We start from the raw sequence: 22,134 nt of genomic DNA, 5'->3' as shown, positions 1-22,134 counted from the left end.
AGGAGTACATCAAGGCTGTGTATTGTTACCCTGCTTATTTCACTTATATGCAGAGTACGTCATGCGAAATGCCAGGCTGGAGGAAGCACAAGCTGGAATCCAGATTGCCACGAGAAATATCAATAACTTCAGATATGCAGATGACACCACCCTTATGGCAGAAAGTGAAGAATTAAAGAACCTCTTGATGAAAGTGAAAGAGGAGAGTGAAAAAGTTGGTTAAAACTCAACATTCAGAAAACGAAGATCATGGCATCTGGCCCCATCACTTCATGGCAAATAGATGGGGAAAGAATGGAAACAGTGAGAGACTTTATTTTTGGGGGGTCCAAGATCCCTACAGATGGTGACTGCAGCCATAACATTTAAAAATGCTTGCTTGCTCCTTGGAAGAAAAACTGACCAACCTAGACAGCATATGAAAAAGCAGAGACATTACTTTGCCAACAAAGGTCCATCTAGTCAAACCTGTGGTTTTTCCAGTAGTCATGTATGGATGTGAGAGTTGGACTATAAAGAAAGCTGAGTGCTGAAGAATTGATGCTTTTGAACTGTGGTGTTGGAGAAGACTCTTGAGAGTCCTTTGGACTGCAAGGAGATCCAACCCATCCATCCTAAAGGAAATCAGTCCTGATGCTGTAGCTGAAACTCCAATACTTTGGCCACCTGATGTGAAGACCAACTCATTGGAAAAGACCCTGATTCTGGGAAAGATTGAAGGCTGGCAGAGAAGGGGACGACAAAGAATGAGATGGTTGGATGGCATCACCGATGCAATGGACATGAGCTTGAGTAGACTCCAGGAGTTGGTGATGGACAGGGAAGCCTGGCGTGCTGCAGCCCATGGGGTGGCAATGAATTGGACACGACTGAACAACTGAACTGATTGACTGAAGGCACATGCATCTTCTAGCTCAATATAAGCTGCCAAATTGCTCTCCAAAGTGAATACTCTCAAAGCACCATACTCTCTTAGCAGAACTTTTCTCTTGCTTCCCATCTTCATTAATGTTTAACATTCTCAGAATTCTTAACTTTCCAATCTAATTGTACTTGATCATGGTTTGAACATCCCTGATTACCATTGAAGTGGAGCATCTTTTCATATATTTGTTGACTATTCAGCTTTCTGTTGGAGAAGGCAATGGCACCCCACTCCAGTACTTTGCCTGGAAAGTCCCATGGATGGAGGAGCCTGGTAGGCTGCAGTCTGTGGGGTCGCTGGGAGTCGGACGCGACTGAGCAACTTCACTTTCACTTTTCACTTTCATGCATTGGAGAAGGAAATGGCAACCCACTCCAGTGTTCTTGCCTGGAGAATCCCAGGGATGGGGGAGCCTTGTGGCTGCCGTCTGTGGGGTCACACACAGTTGGACACGACTGAAGTGACTTAGCAGCAGCAGCAGCTTTCTGTAAAAGACTCTTATGTGTTAATACCATATGTCATCATTATTCTTGATATTACTATTTTACAGTATTGGGTTGTCTTGTATTAATTTGTACGAGTTTCTTTATGTATTCAAGAAACTTAATTCCTTGTCATTCATTTGCATTTGCAAATAGTCTTCCAGTCTTCAGCTTGTTTTTTTACTTTGGGAATGTTTTAAAGATGTACAGTTTCCAAACTTTAACATAATCAAATGTCATTTTCTTGCATGTGCGCTTTAATTTTGTTTAAAGAAAAAAACCAACAACAAACAGCTCTTCTGTCCTAAAGTCAGGAGGATATTCTCCCTAACCTCAGCATACCTGTGTGTAAAATTTCTGCTTTTCATATTGAGGGCTTTAATTCTCCTGGTAATTATTTTTGCTTATGGTGTGAAGTAGGAACAAATATTATTATTTTCTATATAGATAACTAATTGTCCAAGCAATATTTAGTAAATAATTGAACACATCCCCACTAACCTGCAATATGTCAAGTTTCAAGGTATGTATACATCTATACAGAGATCATTTGTGGTGTGCCCTACTACAGTATCCTTAGGGTTTGTCTTGTGTTTTTTATTCATCCTTGATTTGTGAGTTTGTCTGAGTTCAACTGAGAGCTCCATTCCTGGCACTTTGGTTGCTTTATGGAATCACAGGCACTTACTTTGTTAGAATATCATCATAAAAACTTCCCTATCCTTTTGTATTTCCTTTAAGAATCACTGGCTTTGGTATCACATGAATTTTTAAAAATTTTCATGATACCACGCCCCAAATTAGACATAAGGTATATGTCAAATTTATATTCAACCTTCTTTTTGCTTTTATAAAATCTTCCAAGGATAAATTCATACTGGTATCATCACGGTCTTAAATTTGGCTTTCTAAGTCATTCTTAGGATTTTTGTTTCCTTCAGAGCAACGTAATCTTGAGCAAAGCAGGTATTCTCTGGATAGGTTTTTAAAACATTCCGATATCCCACCATGAGGTATTTCTTGGTGCGTAGGAAGTTTGCAGTTGCACACCTTTAGTTTTCTGAATGAAGAAGCAATTGTGTGTCAAGTCTATTGCTCAGATTTGGTTCCCAGATGAGCAGGACATCCTTTACTTTTCCCCAAGTAATAAATGGGATATGACATTAAAGTCAAGGAACTCAGTAAAAATTTTAGATCATGTTGGATAAACTTCCTTCTCAACCCTGGGAAAATTTTGTCTTTGAATAGTTATGCTTAGAGGGTAAGCCTGCAACCAGACTGCCTAAGTTCCAATCTCAGCCTTCTGACTTGACTGGAAGATCCTTAGCAAGTTATTTAATGTTTTCTATGCCTCAGTTTCTTTAGCTGTAAAATGAAAATAATAAAAATTGTAGATGCTTCATAGGATTATAACAATGGATAAATATTAGTACAGACATTGGGAATTAATACAGACCTTGGGAATACTGCAAGTTTGAGTTTGATTCTAGACCACCACAATAAAGCGAATACTGCAATAAAGCAATCCACACAAATTTTTTTGTTTCCCAGTGCATATAAAAGTTACATTTACCCTATAATGCAGCTTATTGTATGCAACAGTATTATGTCTCAAAACAATATACATACTTTAAAAATACTTTCTTGGAAGAAATGCTAATCATCATTCGAGTCTTCATCAAGTTGTAATATTTTTACAATAGTAACATAAAAGATCACTGATCAAACATCACCATAACAAATATAATAATAATGGAAGTGTTTGACATGTTATGAGAATTACCAAAATGTGGCACAGAGACATGAAGTAAACAAATGCTTTTGGAAAAATGGTGGTGATAGATTTTCTTGCTGCAGTGTTCCCACAAACTTTCAATTTTATGTATTCATTGATTCAGTTTTCAATTTGATGTGTTATCTGTGAAGCACAATAAAATGAAGTGCAATAAGATAAGGTATGTGTATACATGTATGTATGTACACACAGATACGTATGTATAAATGTCTATAAATACATCCAGTTCCCATTTGTCTGCTCACAGAGCCCAATAGCAATAAGCACCCAGCATGCAGATGGTGGCTTTTGAATACCATTCAAAACAACCAAGACTTGATTCCAGGCCTGGGACATCTTTTTGAGCTATGTCAATCACAGAAACCTGTTTGAAGGAACTCTCATTTGACTGACTCTAACAGTCTGACATCAAAATAAAAATGAAACAAAGCAAAGGAATATAACTAACTGAGTAAAGAGTAGGACCACACTGATAGAACTAGACAGACATATAGACAGGTAGATACATAGGTAGCTAGGTAAAGAAAGTTCATTTTTAAAGTAGAAAGCCATGTAGAAGAGATGATAAAATTAGAAAATCATTGTTTTCTAATGAAACTATCAGTAATAATAATGGGTGCTAAAACTGGTGGGTGAAAATTTGAGGATAACAAAGTATTTACATAATCTCAAAGTATCTCTCTACAAGATACCTATTAACTACAAAAGACAGTGGGGAAATCTGGCTGATCATGCCTTAACCAATGTCAAGGATAGTATCACTCATATTGGGGAAAACCAGTATCACATGTCTTTTGAAGCACTGGCAAGAACTCACCATCACTTCTGTGGTGTTCTTGCCACATTGCATAGCCTGAATCTCTTTCATGAAGAATTATCACACAAATTCAAAGAGAAACAGTCCACAACACCAGTGTCCTGTAGTTGTCAAAAATGTCAGTGTCATTCTCTGCAGAGAGACTGAGACTGTGCCAGACTAAAGGATGACAAAGAGGCATAGCAATTGAATGCACATATTCATCTTGGATCATCTTCTGATTTAAAGGACGTTTTTAGGACAAATGGTGAGGTCTGAATGTAAATTAGATGTCATAATAATGTCAATTTCCTTGGTTTTAGGAAAAACACTACACTGAGGTATTTAGAGGTAAAATGGCATAATGTAACATTCTAAAGTGGTTGAGGAAAAAATTACATACTATAGACACACATAGGTATAGAGAGGGGGAAGAGAGAATCAAATGTAGTAAAGTGGGAACAACCGCTGAATCTTGGTGAAAGATATCCAGTAGCTCTTTGTACTATTCTTGTAATTTTTCTGTCTGAAATTAAGTCAAAATAAAACATCTTACTTCTATAGATATGTTTATTGCTTTGATTGTGGTGATGGTTTCACGGTTGTACACATGTGCAAACTTACCGAATCATATACTTTATTTATTTTTTTCATATACTTTAAATATGTGCAGTTTTGTATATCAGTTATGCCTCAATAAAGTGAAAAGCAGTTTAAATAAATGTGAAGGAGCTTAGAATGATGCCTGGGAAATAAGGAGTATATGTGCATTTGCTGTTACTGTAAGGATAGATTAGAAGCTAAGGTTACATGAAGATACAACAAGGTGAGGGTAAAAACATGGAGATAGGTGACATTTTCCTTGGATTTATAAGTCCCAGGAATCTCAGGACTTGTGATCATTTACTTTAGTGTCTAATGTAGCCTGGACTTTTTTTCTCACTTGGAAAGAATCTAAAAGTATATGATCTTAAAGTGGAAAGTGAAAAATAGCTTATTTGAAAAGAAAGGAAAGATTTTGTAGGCAGACCATAAGCATGCCATCTGGTTAACTCAGGAGAAATCCTAAAAGCTTAGATTTCACAGTTGTACCAGCATGTATGGTTTAAGATAGACTCCCTAAGCTAAAAATAGCAAGTCATATTTGTTTTGCTATTCATAAGTTAGTTGAAAATGCCACTCAACTGCAGTGTTAAAGATTACATTTATCTCATCTAAGAATCAAAGTCCATTGTGGCTATGTTTCTCAAGTCAAATGTAATGAGACAATATGTAAGACAAATTCATCACAAAAGAAATAAGGTTGACACAGTAGTAGCATCTCTAAAATTAAATTGTTCTTTAAAAATATGATCACACCCAATGATTCTCAACCAGGTACAAAATCTGGAGACAGTTTTGGTTGTCACTATTGGAAGAACGGGAGAGGGGAGGACATATTATTGACCTCTAATGGTAGAAACCAGGGATGCTGCTAAATGTCTACAAAGCACAGGACAGACACTCAACAACAAACTATGTGGTCCAACATGTCAATAGTGCCAAAGTTGAGAAATCCTGCACTAAATGAACACATTTTCTAAAATTTCAGATAAAGTGATAATAAAAATAATTCTTCTGGTCTTGTCTTGATGCAGTATATTATCAGCTAGCCTTGTGCCTGGGAGTTAATATGTACTCAATATATATTTGTTTATGCAATCTATTCTGAGTCTTTTTATGGTTTTCCCTTCGATTTTGTAGGCACAAAAACTGGACCAGAAAAAAAAAAAAAAAAGCTGGACCAGAACTTTGTTACTATCTGCTTCATAAATATCCCACCCTTGTTTCATAATATAGCAAATGAGAGATTTTTTATACAAGATTATAGATACACTAGATTATAGGAAAGTGGACAAAAGTCAGTATTCAGTAGATTGAATATGAAACAGAACCAACTTGTGTAGCTTCTACACAAATTATGAAAGGATTTTAAGTGTAATAAAGACATTAGGAAATCTCATCAAAAACAAATTCAAAAAATATTAAAAACATGGTTAAGCATTCAGCCTGTTAATGGTTCACGTTCTGTGCAAATCTCTTATGCTATTTAGTTAAAAAAATTAGCCAGTTGAGAGGACTTACAATGAAATGTCACAGCCCTCTCTGCCATTCCTTCACCACTCGTCCCAGTATTACTTTTCTGGGGCAATTCGTTTTGTTTTGTTTCCCAGGTAGTCTTTATAACTCTGAATAATATTCCTATGTCAATATTTCTTGCTGTATCAGTTGTAGACATATATACTCCTCCCTTTGAAAGATAAGGACTTAACTTAAGTTACTCTTCCTTCTCTCCCTTTTTAGTAGTTATATTTTCTTTACTGGAAGTCTTTATAATTTGAGATAAACTCCCATGTCTTGTTTATCATCTTTAAAAAAAAAATAGCTCTTGTCTCCCCTGTATGTAAGATGAAACCATTATCAAACCCACCTTTCGTTTTCTCTTCCACCCAGCCTCTGTCAGCTTCACTTTTGCTTTCTTTAGTTTTATGACATTGAGGTTAACGACAACTACACTCTGTTCTGTAGCTATAAATAGATATGCAATGTTTTGTCTATAACAGATTCTAAACTTTGAACGGCAGTAAGCAACATTTGCTTTGTTATCACTGTGTAAATATTACTCAGTGCAGCAGGTGCTGTTGTAGGACATTTCCTCCTTCCTGAGTCCACTTTTTGACCTCTGCAACCTAAGAGAATGTCCCTTTCCTTGAATCCCATCAGCTGTTCAAGATCAAGCCACATTTTAGTTTGCTTCATATCTAATCTGTGGCTTTCTTGTGAAGTTTTCCTGTCTTTCCTACAAATTCAAATTGTCTTTCTTTTTCCTTACTGAAAAGAGGAACTGTGTACCTTGTTTATCCACCTACAGCAGGAAAGGCATTCTGTTCTCAGCCTTGAATACATGTTCCTTGGGCCCAGTGACAGACTCAGCTCCTGTGGAGACACGTATCTTCCAGCTCTGCTGCATCTTGGCCTTGTTCTTCACTGGACATTTAGTTGCCTGCTGTCTTGTATTCCATGTCTTCATCGTTCTTGATTTTTGCCTTTGTTTTGCTGGCATACCTCGATACATCTTCACAAAGGTTTCTTATTTTCTAATTTAGGATATTTCCTTGGTTTTCCTTTCTGAAAAATATAAGTGATATGCACCCATTTGAACTTCTTCTACTTTAATTGTAGAAGTATCCCTTGTGAACTTACCTTCCAGCTTCTTTCATAGGTTCCTTACAAGAGAAGCATGAATATCCTTCTTTAAAAGGTAGGTGTATTATGAATTCTGTAACTTGAAGCAATCATTGTTTCTCTGTTTGGTGAAATAATAATCTAAATTATATGGAAAAATCTAATATTTATTTTGCAGCATAAAAGTTGCCAAATCAAGTGTGAGTCTAACTAATTTTGTCAAATTGTCTTGATTTTAACAGTATTTTCCAGTAACATAGGTTAACTCAAGTGTGTGGACACAATCATTGTCACTATTTAAAGAGAAGACCTAAGTTATAACCAAAGATTTTATTTTTTAAATAATGTTCATGAGTCAATTTTTGTTTGCCTTAAGAGTTCAAGCATATTTTAATGTTTTAAAAATACTGTTAGAATGTTAATTTTTTCTTATAAATACAGTTTAGCATAGGATTGATTCCAGAGCCTGGGACTAGGTAAAGATTGAGGCTTTTCAAAGTGATCTCTAATCCTAAGAGTTTTCTGCAATAAGAAGTGAGCTAGTTGAGGTTGAAGAAGCTTAAGATGCAAAGGGTAATATAAAAATCTTGAATATCAGTGGAAACTAGAGTCTAAACCCAAGATATGGATAATAACAGTCTTTAGAGCTGAACAGTGAAGATTTATGGAATAAATATAAGGCAAGTTTCCCAGTTGCAAATAAATAATAGAGGTAAAGCGATCATGCAATCCACGAAGACACTACAGGCTTGCATACAGACATGCTCTTCAAAGTATTTGACCACCAATAGGGAACAATCAGTACTAATCAGAATTGAGCCTGACCATGGCTCTGGAACTCGTGCCTTGAGGACTATGCTGGATAAAGCATTAATCTTTAGTGGATGCATTGTAGGGAGTGTCCAGGTGGCCCCCAGGTGAGAGGGGACGTGTAAGGAAGCACTGTGCTGTTCAGGATAGTGGCTGTTTCAGTATTTTAACCACCTGTATAGCCATGCTGGGGAGTCCTGTCTGTCTAAGTAGCTCTTCACCCTGAAGTGCTTACAGGGACCAGGGATCCACTGTTCTGACCCTCTATTTAAGAACTCAGCTTCCAAGGTGTTAGGCAAAAATCAGAAACTGAGTTTCAAGTGTAGAAACTCAGCTCCAGGGGGCGAGGTTATGCCAGATGGTGAGAAACTTGAAATAAAGGTCAGATCAACTGGGCTTCCCTCCTAGCTCATTTGGTAAAGAATCCACTTGCAATGCTGGAGACCCCGGTTCCATTCCTGGGTCGGGAAGATCTGCTGGAGAAGGGATAGACTACCCACTCTAGTAATCTCGGGCTTCCCTTGTTGCTAACCTGCTAAAGAATCTGCCTGCAATTTGGGAGACCTAGGTTTGATCCCTGGGTTGGGAAGATCCCCTGGAGAAGGGAATCCACTCCAGTATTCTGATTTTGTGAATTCCAGTAGGGTTGCAAAGAGTCGGACATGACTGAGCTACCTTTACTTTCTGGGCTTCTCTTGTAGCTCAGCTGGTAAGGAGTCCGCCTGCAATGTGGGAGACGTGTGTTCTATCCCTGGGTTGGGGAGATCCCCTGGAGAAGAGAACGGCTACCCACTCTAGTATTCTGGAAGCTGTAGAAGGAACACCGAAGGTGCGCCTGTAAAAAATAAAACCCTACATTCATATGACCTCACCTGCAGCAGGAAAATAAGCACAAGGAAAAGGAAAATAGTGCCTACCTCATTTGTGCCTTCCAACTCTCACTTGAATGTGTTAAGTTGGTGGAAGCTAAGGGGCTAGAACTGTAGATTTCAGTGTTCTAGCCTCTCCAGGACAAGGAGGTACCCTGTGGAGGGTAGAATGCAGGTTGAGTAAAACAATCAGCTTTATCCACTAAACTTGCAAAAGTGATGCAGAGTTCCTGAGACCCTATCCCCCAGTTTTCCTTAATGTTAACATCTTGCATAACCGTAGTACATTGACCTAAACCAAGAAATCAACATCAATATAGTATTATTAACTAAATGACAGACTTTTTTTGGATTGCATCAGATTGTCCATTAGTATCCTTTGTTTCTTCCAGGACCTAATCCTAGATCCCAGGATTTTGTCATCGTGTCTCATTAAATCTCCTTTAGTCTGTGATAGTTCCTCAGCCTTTCCTCATTCTCATGACCCTGAAATGGGAATAGTACTAAAACTTGTGAAGAGTATAGTTCTTTTGTAGAACATCCCTTAGTTTGAATCTGTCTGATGTTTTTCTCTGATTGTTGTTGTTTAGTTGACTCTTTGCAACCCAGTGGACTGTAGCCTGCTAGCCTCCTCAGTGCATGGGATTTTCAAGGCAAGAATACTGGAGTAGGTTGCCATTTTTCCTTCTCGAGGGGATCTTCCCTACCTAGGGATGGAACCTGCATCGCCTGCATTGGCAGGCAGATTCTTTACCATTGAGCCAGCAGGGAAGCCTTTCCTGATTAGATTTAGGGTATGCATTTTTAGCAAGAACTTCAAAGTGATGTCCTCCCCAGTAGTCTGTCACATCATGGGGTATGTGATGTCAATATGTAAAGTAGTTTCAGAATTGCTAACCTATGTGCCTGTGAAAAACACGTTCCTGACTAAGGCACAGTACTTGGTGCAGTTCTTTTCTTCTCAAACTTAAAATATACGGTCAACATACAGTTTCCCAAACTACTTAGATTAGTTCTTATCCCCTCCATTCCCTTCGGTGTGCTTATGTTATTCATTTCTACTACAGTTAAGTTCATTTGTTGTTATTTACAGTCTATTCTGGGTTTCCTTCAGTCTGGTTGATTTTTTAAAAATTTATATTAAGACATGTTTTTAAACAAAGTATATTCCCTTCAGGAGAAAGATTCTGTTGGCAGCTTTCTTAAAGCAGAAGCCCAGCTAGATTAGGCCCAAGGATGTGATGAGTTTGTCTACATGGAGATTTTTTTTTTTTAAACAACTGTGAATTCATTGCTAACGTTAAGAAATTAAGAGATTTCACATAAAAAGTGAAAATTGATGGTTTTGCTTAAAATAATTAAATCTATCTACCCTGAGCCTGCTTTCCCATATGGCAACAATTCCAACTCAGTAGGTCTGTTGTGGGACAAGGAAGTTCCTCTAGAGGTCCAAGGAGCTCCTGTGTTTGAGAATTACTACTCAGAGGAACAGAGTGAGGGACAGCTGGGAAAACTGAAACTAGCACAAGATCCTCTGACACAACCCGTCCTCTCACTACACCATGTGCCCTTTGAGCATTCATATCAAATTAATAAGATTACACCTTTCCGATAAACAAGGATTTGCTTTTTTATAGCACAGGGCACTATATATTCAATATCTTGTAATAACCTACAATGGAAAAGAAACAGAAAAAGAATCAATCTATATCTGAATCACTTGGCTGTGCACCTGAAACTAATACAATGTTGTAAATCAACTCTAGTTGAATAAAATAAATAAAAGTTACACATTTCAGCAGGAAGTTTAGTAGAGTGGCTAAAAATTCAGGCTATGAAGTCAGATGGGAGTTCAAAGTTCAAACCCTGGCTCCTTCATTTACTAGTGTATAATCTTCTTTATCCTTTTAATCCCTTCTTTGACTTCATTAACTTCTTAGGACTTCAGTGGCCTCATCCGTAAAACAGGAGTAACAACATTTTGCCCCATAGGATCATAGTAAGGTCTGTATGTCTAAGATAATGTTCTTCCTTTAGTCTTCTCAGGCTGTGTACTGCCCAGTGCTGATCTAGGTATTGAGAAGTTCACTGTAGCTGCTAGCTAATGTGACAGACTGCTCGTCAGAGGGTTGTAATAATCAGAATAGTAAGTATTCAGACACTATGAGGCAGGTTAGAAAAGGGGTAGAGATACCCAAAGGGATAAGAGATGGGCACAATGTAAGGAGTACCTCCCAATTAGACAGGAGAACTCACAGCCACAGAAAAAGTGTCAGCCATCTGGGACAGATCATGCTAACCTAAAGGGAAATCTTGAGGGAACAGCACATATCTTCCTTACATGTCAGATGGCTAGACTCTTCCCATCTTATTTTATTCAGGAAGCCTGGAGTAGATCTCTTAAAGACGTGGATCCTTCAGTGGGGCTGTTGGCTTTTGAGCTGAGCCTTGTGCAGGGTCAAACTGTTGATTCTGGGGCCAGCAGTAAGTAGCTGCATTGATGTACTCAGTCCTCTGAAGCAAAAGTTTTGTTGGAATAAAACACCATGACGATCAAAGCATTCTGGGAAGTCTTCTTGGCCATCTCCCTTTCCTCACTCTAGTATCATTAAACCAAGTATTACTGATGCTCTTTTTAAAGTACCCCGTATTTCTTTGCTACTATGTCAGTTCAAGCCACTCTCTTTTGTCTCCTGAATTCTGCTGTAGCCTACTTTGACATTTCCTGTACCTAGGACCCTCTTCCTCTGGTTTTCACCATTCAGATTTTAGTTCTAGTGGCCTTCCCTGGCCATGCTCTCTTAAGTAGCCCACTCCTGGTCATCAGATCATATTCTCTCTCTTTCATTGCCTTAATTCCACATAAAATCTAAAGTCATCTTGTTTATTTTGGTTCTTAGTATGAAATTAGAATATAAATTCCATGAGAGTAGAGACTGTCATTGTTTTTTCACTTTGAATCCCCACAGTGAAGACCAGTGTGTGGCCATGTTGAATGAATGGATAGGTGAATGTTCTAATTGGTCTTCCAATTTCTGCTCTTGTAGGGTGAGGCAAGTGAGACACTTGCCTGAGGTACAAAACTTAACAGGGATAAATCATACTCTAATAAAGTATTTAAAAATCAAAGTAAATGCAAAAAATGGTGAAAAAGCATCAAAATTTTAAACAAAGACTTGCATGATCCTATTGTACTTTTCTTAAAAGGATCTCAACTCTGGTTCCAAGAGAATCTTATTTACAAAAACAGGGAGCTGGACTGTAGGCTGCAGTTTGTAGATTTTATTTTTTAAAATATGACTAATCTGGATCATCTTGGACTGCAAGGAGATCCAACCAGTCCATTCTAAAGGAGATCAGCCCTGGGTGTTCTTTGGAAGGAATGATGCTAAAACTGAAACTCCAGTACTTTGGCCACCTCATGCGAAGAGTTGACTCACTGGAAAAGACTCTGATGCTGAGATGGATTGGGGGCAAGAAGAAAAGGGAACAACAGAGTATGAGATGGCTGGATGGCATCACTGACTTAATGGACGTGAATTTGAGTGAACTCCGGGAGTTGGTGATGGACAGGGAGGCCTGGCGTGCTGATTCATGGGGTTGCAGAGTTGGACATGACTGATCGACTGAACTGAACTGAATCTGGATCATCTAGTCAAAGCTATGGGTTTTCCAGTAGTCATGTACAGATGTGAGAGTTGGACCATAAAGAAAGCTGGGCACCAAAGAATTGATGCTTTTGAAGTGTGGTGTTGGAGACAACTCTTGAGAGTCTTTTGGACTGCAAGGAGATCAAACCAGTCAATCCTAAAGGAAATCAGTCCTGAATATTCATTGGAAGGACTGATGCTGAAGCTGAAACTCCAATCCTTTGGCCACCTGATGTAAAGAACTAACTCATTGGAAAAGACCCTGATGCTGGGAAAGATTGAAGGCAGGAGGAGAAGGGGATGACAGAGGATGAGATGGTTGGATGGCATCTCCAGCTCAAAGGACATAAATTTGAGTAAGCTCTGGGAGTTGGTGATGGACAGGGAAGCCTGGCGTGCTGCAGTCCATGGGGTTGCAGAGAGTCAGACATGACTGAAAGACTGGACTGAACTAAACTGAATTTGGATCACTGAGTGTTTTGACAGCTCTTTAAATTTTGCATCCATGGTGAGTGCTTTACCCTATTGCATTACCCAAGGTGAGTGCCATTCCCTAGTTGAACCTTGCTTGTAGGATCTTAGTTCCAGCCCTCAGCAGGGAAAGCATGAGCTCAGAGTCCTAACCACTGGACTACAAGGGAATTCCCCCAGCTTGTTACCTTTAAAGTTACTCTTAATGTAGTCAGAATGGTCTCTTTAAAGGTAAGTCAGATCTTGTCACTCTATGTTAAATGGCTTTCCTTTTGGCTTAATACTAAGTCCCAAATTCTTACTGTGGCCCACATCTACCAGCTCTGACGTAAGCTGGTCCATGTCTTCTTGAACTCCATCTGAGCCTTTCTTCCCATGGCCTACTCAGCTCTAGCTACACTGGCTGGAAAAAGTCAAATACCCCAGGACCTTCATAGAGCCCAGTAGATTCTCTTTTCCCACATACTTGTAAAGAGTTTCCTCTTCAGCTGGTTATTTCCTTTTCAGGTTTTAGATGTCAGCTTGTATCAATAATCTCAGATATGCAGATGACACCACCCTTATGGCAGAAAGTGAAGAGGAATTAAAAAGCCTCTTAATTAAAGTGAAAGAGGAGAGTGAAAAAGTTGGCTTAAAGCTCAACATTCAGAAAACTAAGATCATGGCATCTGATCCCATCACTTCATGGCAAATAGATGGGGAAATAGTGGAAACAGTGTCAGACTTTGTTTTGGGGCTCCAAATCACCACAGATGGTGACTGCAGCCATGAAATTAAAAGATGCTTACTCCTTGGAAGGAAAGTTATGACCAACCTAGATAGCATATTCAAAAGCAGAGACATCACTTTGCCAACAAAGGTCCCTCTAGTCAAGGCTATGGTTTTTCCAGTTCTCATGTATGTATGTGAGAGTTGAACTGTGAAGAAGGCTGAGTGCCGAAGAATTGATGCTTTTGAACTGTGGTGTTGGAGAAGACTCTTGAGAGTCCCTTGGACTGCAAGGAGATCCAACCAGTCCATTCTGAAGGAGATCAGTCCTGGGTGTTCATTGGAAGGACTGATGCTGAGGCTGAAACTCCAATACTTTGGCCACCTCATGTGAAGAGTTGACTCATTGGAAAAGACCCTGATGATGGGAGGGATTGGGGGCAGGAGGAGAAGGGGATGACAGAGGATGAGATGGCCGGATGGCATCACCGACTCGATGGACATGAGTTTGGGTGGACTCCGGGAGTTGGTGATGGACAGGGAGGCCTGGCGTGCTGTGATTCATGGGGTTGCAAAAAGTTGGACACGACTGAGTCACTGAACTGAACTGAACTGACTTCCATTTAGAAGGGAGTGGCTACCCACTCCAGTGTTCTTGCCTGGAGAATTCCATGGACAAAGGAGCTGGGCAGCCTGCTGTCTGTGGGGTCACAAAGAGTCAGACATGACTGAGACTAACACTTTTTTTTTTTCCCCACTTCCATGTATGTTGAAAGCCTGATTTCACACTCTAGTCACTTTCTCATAGCACTAGACGTTTCTCCTTAATACACATCACATTTGAAATCATATCTTTTAAATGATAATTTGATTAATACCTGTCAGCTTACTTGATTGTAATCCCCAAGGAACAATGATGGTATCTGTTTTTTTTTCTTTTTGCTCTGCTGCACAACTTGCTGAATCTTAGTTCCCTGGTTGGGGATTGAACCCAGGCTTCACCAGTGAAAGCTCTGAGTCCTAAACACTGGGCTGCCAGGAAATTCTGATACCTGTCTCTGTTCTGTTGTTTCTTTTATCTTTATAGTGCCAAGTATGTAGCAAGTGCTTAATAAATACCTAACACAGTGCCTGGACCATAATAAATTCTCAATAAAATGTTCACAAAATATTATTAGGAAGGGAAATCAGATCATGTATGAAAGTAAGGAGAAAGCAAATGAACTTTCCAGGTACTTTTATTCCACTTCCATTGAGTTCTTGCTGTTTTTTTTGTTAATGACTTTTCCTTTAATCTCAAGCTTCAATCCTATGGTTACCCTTATCATATCTGTGACTTCTGAAGGTGTCTATTCTTAATCCAGCAGCCTGGTGAACTATTTTTTATTGTTGCCTGAAAGTGTCAAAAGTAGGTGGATGATCAGGTATCCAAAGCTTTCAAATAAATGCCATATTGAGCTTTTCTCCAGAGATGACGACTTGTCACACCAAAAAGGCATTAGGCTTTTCCATATGATTATTCTATATCAAATTCAGAAACTGGAAGATGTTCAACATACTTTACTTCCTGTGAGTGTGGTCTGACCAAAAAAGGAAGAATTGAACCTATGAAAAAACAGGGGGTTCCCCTGACTCTTGTTTCTGATCTTCTAGCTCTTTGATTCTCAAAATATGGTCTAGCATCACTGGCATTGGCCAAGAGTAGGAACTTCTTAAATGCAGAATATAAGTTCCCAACCCCAAGAATCTATATTTTAATAAGTTGCCTGGGGCTTGAAAAACTTAAGAACATAGTGTAAACAGGTACCCACTTCAGAATGGGAAGAGACTCTGTAGTCCAAAGGTTTCTAAATGTCCTTGGTACCAGAATCCTGTGAGACACTTGTCTAAAAAATATGGATTCCATTGAGAGTTTAATTTTTTAGGCTTAGGATGGGGCTCCAGAATGACTCTGATGCCACCAACACATAAAATGACATTTGGAAACTGCTGATTTTGTCCAGCTTTATAATTTCACGCAGGAGGTGACTGAGTTAGGAAGCTTTAGCAGCTTGCCTTTAGTCCCTAGATAGTGATAAAGCTGCACTGGAAAAGAATTCTTTTGGAGGGAGATTACAAGTGTTTACTTTTATTTTTTTCATTCTGGTATTTTTAAAATATTTTATTATGAAAAGTTTCAAGCATACAGAAAATTTGATAGAATTTTCACAGTAAACATCTGTATACTGACAGCTTATATTCCACCATTAACATTACTATCCTTGCTTTATCACATATATATTCACTTCATTTCATTCCTCTATTCATCCATCCCCCCTCTATCTTTTTAATGTATTTCAAAGTAAACTGCACATATCAGTATAATCTCCCAAACACTGCATCATGTATATAAGATAATTTGTTTGACTTCTCATCTTTTCACTGTGTCACACGTTTTTCATAGGAAGGGCAAGAATGTTATGAAGATAGCAGAAGTGAGAAAAACAGTAAAAACATGTAAAAGAAGGAAAGCAGGAAACACTGGTGATTAAGGATGATTACCTCCAATTTCTGAAGTACAGAAAACCTCACACAAATCTAGAAAGTTTATGCAAATTATTACAGAGAGTAATTTAAAAAACAGTACCCCCTAGATATGTATTAACTTCATGAAGATTGATCTTTGGCACTAACTCAATATTAGGAGCTGCCATGCTATTGTTCCCTGTGACAACACTTCCCTCTTAGAAATCATGATATTCACGTCCCAAATATACACATCCTGTAACAGCCCTAGCTCTGGCGTCTTTCCGGCACACTAGGATACCACTAATATGAAACGAAACTGAATGTGGAATAAGCAGGGAGACTAATCCCTTCCCAGTGATGAGAAACAAATGTGGACTATGTTTCTCTTTTCTCCTGACAGTAAATTTTTTTATTTAAAAAACTGATAAAATAACACATAACAAAAATTTACTATTTTGACCATTTAAAAAACTTAATAGGTTTTAGATTTTAGAACAGTTTCAGATTTACAGAAAAATTAGCAGATTGTACAGAGAAATCCCATATACCTGTTCCCCTGCACTCAGTTCCCCTATGATTGCTTCAGCATGGCATATGTTACAGTTATTGAATCAATAGTGATACATAATTATTAACCCATGTAGCCCATAGCTTACATTCAAGTTCCCTATTTGTGTTGTACAGCTGTGTGAGTTTTGACAAATGGGTAATGTCATGTATCTGTTATTACAGAATCACACAGGATAGTTTCACTGCCTAAAAATCCAGTCCTCCATCTATTCATTGCTTCTCCCTCCCTATTACCTAGTGGCAACCACTGATCTTTTTACTGTGTCTGCAGTTTTTCCTTTTCAATAATGTTGTATGGTTGGAATTATACAGTAGAAGGCCTTTTCAGTTTGGTTTCTTTTACTTGGACATATGCATTTACGCACTGGTCATAGCAAACACCCTCTTGCAACAACACAAGAGAAGCCTCTGCACATGGACATCACCAGATGGTCAACACGAAATCAGATTGATTATATTCTTTGCAGCCAAAGATGGAGAAGCTCTCAGTCAGCAAAAACAAGACCAGGAGCTGACTATCGCTCAGATCATGAACTCGTTATTGCCAAATTCAGACTTAAATTGAAGAAAGTGGAGAAAACCACTAGACCATTCAGGCATGACCTAAATCAAATCCCTTATGATTATACAGTGTAAGTGAGAAATAGATTTAACGGACTAGATCTGATAGACAGAGTGCCTGATGAAGTATGGACAGAGGTTCATGACATTGTACAGAAGACAGGGATCAAGACCATCCCCATGGAAAAGAAATGCAAAAAAGCAAAATGGCTGTCTGAGGAGGCCTTACAAATAGCTGTGAAAAGAAGAGAAGCAAAAAGCAAAGGAGAAAAGGAAAGATATAAGCATCTGAATGCAGAGTTCCAAAGAATAGCAAGAAAAGATAAGAAAGCCTTCCTCAGCGATCAATGCAAAGAAATAGAGGAAAACAACAGAATGGGAAAGACTAGAGATCTCTTCAGGAAAATTAGAGATACGAAGGGAACATTTCATGCAAAGATGGGCTCAATAAAGGACAGAAACGGTATGGACCTAACAGAAGCAGAAGATATTAAGAAGCAGTGGCAAGAATACACAGAAGAACTATACAAAAAAGATCTTCACGACCCAGATAATCACGATGGTGTGATCACTGACCTAGAGCCAGACATCCTGGAATGTGAGGTCAGGTGGGCCTTAGAAAGCATCTCTACGAACAAAGCTAGTGGAGGTGATGGAATCCCAGTTGAGCTATTTCAAATCCTAAAAGATGATGCTGTGAAAGTGCTGCACTCAATATGCCAGCACATTTGGAAAACTCAGCAGTGGCCACAGGACTAGAAAAGGTCAGGTTTCATTCCAATCCCAAAGAAAGGCAATGCCAAAGAATGCTCAAAACTGCTGCACAATTGCATTCATCTCACACGCTAGTAAAGTAATGCTCAAAATTCTCCAAGCCAGGCTTCAGCAATATGTGAACCGTGAACTTCCAGATGTTCAAGTTGGTTTTAGAAAAGGCAGAGGAACCAGAGATCAAATTGCCAACATCCACTGGATCATGAAAAAAGCAAGAGAGTTCCAGAAAAACACCTATTTCTGCTTTATTGACTATGCCAAAGCCTTTGACTGTGTGGATCACAATAAACTGTGGCAAATTCTGAAAGAGATGGGAATACCAGACCACCTGACCTGCCTCTTGAGAAACCTATATGCAGGTCAGGAAGCCACAGTTAGAACTGGACATGGAACAACAAACTGGTTCCAAATAGGAAAAGGAGTACGTCAAGGCTGTATATTGTCACCCTGCTTATTTAACTTCTATGCAGAGTACATCATGAGAAACGCTGGACTGGAAGAAACGCAAGCTGGAATCAAGATTGCTGGGAGAAATATCAGTAACCTCAGATATGCAGATGACACCACCCTGATGGCAGAAAGTGAAGAGGAACTAAAAAGCCTCTTGATGAATGTGAACGAGGAGAGTGAAAAAGTTGGCTTAAAACTCAACATTCAGAAAACCAAGATAAGGGCATCCAGTCCCATCACTTCATGGCAAATAGATGGGGAAACAGTGGAAACAGTGGCTGACTTTATTTTTCTGGGCTCCAAAATCATTGCAGATTGTGATTGCAGCCATGAAATTATAAGATGCTTAGTCCTTGGAAGGAAAGTTATGACAAACCTAGATAGCGTATTGAAAAGCAGAGACATTATTTTGCCGACAAAGGTCCATCTAGTCAAGGCTATGGTTTTTCCAGTGGTCATGTATGAGTGTGAGAGTTGGACTGTGAAGAAGGCTGAGCGCCGAAGAATTGATGCTTTTGAACTGTGGTGTTGGAGAAGACTCTTGAGAGTCCCTTGGACTGCAAGGTGATCCAACCAGTCCATCTTAAAGGAGATCCTTCCTGGGTGTTCATTGGTAGGAGTGATGTTGAAGCTGAAACTCCAATACTTTGGCTACTTGAGTATACTCATACCTGAGTATGAGTCAGTGAAGAGCTGACTCATTTGAAAAGACCCTGACGCTGGGAAAGATTGAGGGCAGGAGGAGAAGGGGATAACAGAGGATGAGATGGTTGGATGGTATCACTGACTCAATGGACAGTGATTTGGGTGGACTTCGGGATTTGGTGATGGACAGGGATGCCTGATGTGCTGTGGTTCATGGGGTCACAAAGAGCTGGACACGACAGAGCGATTAAACTGAACTGAAGTGAATAGGTGTGTGCTGCTGCTGCTGCTAAGTTGCTTCAGTTGTGTCGGACTCTGTGCGACCTCATAGACCGCAGCCCACCAGGCTCCCCTGTCCCTGGGATTCTCCAGACAAGAACACTGGAGTGGGTTGCCATTTCCTTCTCCAATGCATGAAAGTGAAAAGTGAAAGTGAAGTCACTCAGTCGTGTCTGACTCTTAGCGACCCCATGGACTGTAGCCCACTAGGCTCCTCCATCCATGGCATTTTCCAGGCAAGCGTACTGGAGTGGGGTGCCATTGTAGTGGTACCATATTAACCATTTTAAAGTTCATAGTGCAGTAGCATTAAGTACATTCACATTATTGTGCTACCATCACCAAAAAACTTTTCATCTAGTATGACTAAAACTCTGTACCCAGTAAACAGCTCCCCAGTCCCTTCTTCAGCCTCTGTGACCGCCATCACACTGTCTCTAAGAATTTAAATACTCTTAAAGTACCTCATGTAAGTGAAATCATACAGCATTTGTCTTTGTTTTATCTTTAACTGATGATTGCTTTACTATATTGGTTTGATTTCTGTCGTACGGTATTTGTCTTTTTGTGACTGCCTTATTTCGCTGAGCGTAATGCCCTCAAGTTACAGCTGTGTTGTGGCATGAGTAAGAATTTCTTTCCAAAGTTTGATTATATATTTCTTATTCACATATTACTTATACAGTCATCAGACATCTGCCATTGGTGAACACTTTGGGTGTCTAGCACACACTAGCTATTGGGACTAATACTGCTATGAACATGGGTGTACAAATGTCTTTGAGAGCCTGCTTTGGGTTTTTTTTAGTATGTGCCCAAAAGTAGAACTGCTGGATCATTCTGTAATTCTATTTTTAATTTTTTGAGGAACAGCCATACTATTTTCCACAGCAGCTGTACCATTTTACATTCCTAGCAATAGTGCACAAGGGTTTAAATTTCTCCACATCCTTATCAACGCCTATCTGTGTTTTTTTATTTTTTGTTTTGTTTTGATGGTAGCCATCCTAATGAATGTGAATTGGTATCTCACTGTGGTTTTGTGCTGAGAGTGAATTTTAGTGACATGTATACTGGCTGTCAATATCAGGCCAGATAGAAAGAGCTCCTCGGAGATCAGCCTTTCTGTTAGAAATCATTAGAACTTCAGGGTACTCTGCTTTGGGACTAAGCAAATCTCCCTGTAAACTTCAACAGAGAAGTTAATTCATTGGGCATTAGGCTGTTGATTTCTGTTTTGTTTTTTTTAAAGATTTGTTATCAAAGTTTTTTTTCTTCCCTAAATTCAGATTCCCTTATATATTAAACATTTGTTTTATGCAGTTTTGTATATCACTTAAGTGTGTGTGTGTGTGTGTGTATTGTGAGTTTTACTGGAGTATGTTATACATATGTTGCAATTCAGCCATCCATTCAGACTCCCTCTAGTACTTAACAGGAAATATTCAGGGACAGTGTTTGCTTTGTAAGCTCCAGAATCAGTTTTAGCCCTCTCTCTGTTCCTATGTGGCTCCATACAGGCCTCCACTCAGTTAGAGCCCATGGTTACTCCTCTGCCAGTCATCATCTTGCAGTTCTAGGGAGGCTGTCTCAATTAGATCTCAGCCTCTATTCCTCCTACTACAGGCTGGTTCTGAACCATCAGTGGCTGCACAAGGGAAAAAGGGCAGGTGGGGGTGAGAAACTCTGCTTTCTCTCTTTCTATGCCTTTTATTTATTTTTCTTGCCTTGTTACAGTAACTTACTATTAAGTTCCAGATCTTCCAGATACTGTGTTAAAAAGGACTGATGAAGTGGATGTCCTTGACTTGCCCCTGATTTTAGAGGGAAAGATGTCAAGTCTTTTATTGTTAAGTATGCTGTTAGCTGTAGGGTTTTTTGCGGATGCTTTTTTCAAGTTGGGGAAATTTCCCTCTATTTTTAGTTTGCTGAGAGGCTTTTTCCCCTTGAATGGATGTTGGATTTTTATCAAATGCCTTTTCTGTATCAATAAGACTGGTTTTTTGAATCCACATCTCTGATTCCAGCAAATTCTTCCTGGAATGATTGTGAGAATTTTTACTTTAGGTGATTACCACCTATGCCCAAAATGGTTGGGTTGGAGGCCCTCAGAAGGCTACCACTTCAAAACGAAAGAGCCATGAAAATCAGTACATCTTTAGTGTCCAGAGTATTTGCTCTCAACTCTACAAGCAGAAGGACATCAGTAACACAGCTGATATTAAACTTCACTCAGTCTTGCCCAGTTTCATTTTCATGATCAATTCTAGGAATCTTACCCTGGATCCTGAAACACTTCACTATAGTTTGAAGTCTCAGCCAGTGCTCAAGCAAAAGTCCACTCAGAAAAACAAGCAACAAGCTACACTAAGGATTGTTGTTTGAAACACTGGTTTTGGAGGGTTCTGTGTTTATATGAGTTTGTGAAATGTTGGTAAAAGGAGGTTAAAGAGTATTCTTTGTCATAGGAGGTCTCAGAGCTTTAGATAAACTAATATGTATGATAAATCTCCCAATAGAAGAAATACAGGAGGCTTGCTTTCCCAAATTTTTTGATTATGAAAGTGTTGTATTTCAGAACATCTGAGTAATGAGCTTTGGAGAAAGTTGGTTTAT

This window comes from Bos mutus, chromosome 11 (assembly GCF_027580195.1).
Source record: "Bos mutus isolate GX-2022 chromosome 11, NWIPB_WYAK_1.1, whole genome shotgun sequence".
NCBI classification, from domain to species: domain Eukaryota; kingdom Metazoa; phylum Chordata; class Mammalia; order Artiodactyla; family Bovidae; genus Bos; species Bos mutus.
Note: the sequence above shows the minus strand (reverse complement) of the source record.